Here is a 988-nt window from a genome sequence, read left to right as displayed (position 1 = left end):
CTTTGGTTGGTTGATGATGCATGGAGGGGATTGTAACCATGGCAATGAAAAGATATACAATAGGATGAATGTACAACTAATGTTCTCCCATGTAAACTATCACATAATTCACAATAAAACATTAAAACAAAGAAAAGGAAAGGAAAGTCTAATGACAATTCATGATGGGGGAGTGGTGGTGAGGAAGGGGTGTATAGGTTTGTATAACTGAAAATTCCAGGATGGATGCTGCAGGGTCCAGACATGGCTGGATCTGGGGCGTGGTGACAGAGTTTTCTCAGACACTCCTATGCTACTTCTAGTGTCACCTGATGCTTAGGCAAGCAAGCGAGGAGACTTCTTCCTGGCTTAGGTCATGTGCCTATTTCATCTTGGTTGTGGAGTTTTCTGACCTGGCTCAAGACACATGGTCACCCAGGATGGGGTGGGGGAGGAGGTATGAGGTTAGCATCACCCAAAGCCATGGGCATAATGGGGAATGAGGATAAGATGCTCTAGTGGCCCAGTGACTAAAGAGATTGATTGCTAACTTAAAGGTCAATGCTTCTTTTGAGGAGAAAGATGAGGCAATACGCTTCCATACAGATGTATAGCCTTGGAAACACTCTGGGACCATTCTACTCTATTCTATAGGGTCACTGTGAGTTGGGATGGACTTCATGAAAATGGGTTTGGTTGTTTGGTTTTAAATGGAATGAGGGGGTGTCCCTGAATAGTGCCAATAACTAGCACACTTGATTGCTATCCAAAAACTTGAAGGTTCTGGTCCACCATGAAGTACCTTGAAAGAAAGTCATGTCAACCTACTTCCAAAAAATCAGTTGGCGAAAATCCTATGACTGGGTTAAATAGAATACTATGAAAGTTTCTTTAAAAAGGAAGCCCTATGCGCATGGGGTCCCCAGCTGATCTCCTCCCTCCCTGCCTTCCTCGGATGGCGGCTGTTTATGCTGGATGTGTGGCCAGAGACGGGTAAGGATCACGTGGA

This window comes from Chrysochloris asiatica, unplaced genomic scaffold, assembly GCF_000296735.1.
Source record: "Chrysochloris asiatica unplaced genomic scaffold, ChrAsi1.0 scaffold00052, whole genome shotgun sequence".
NCBI lineage: Eukaryota > Metazoa > Chordata > Mammalia > Afrosoricida > Chrysochloridae > Chrysochloris > Chrysochloris asiatica.
The sequence above is the reverse complement of the archived record's forward strand: the minus strand, read 5'-3'. Positions refer to the sequence as shown.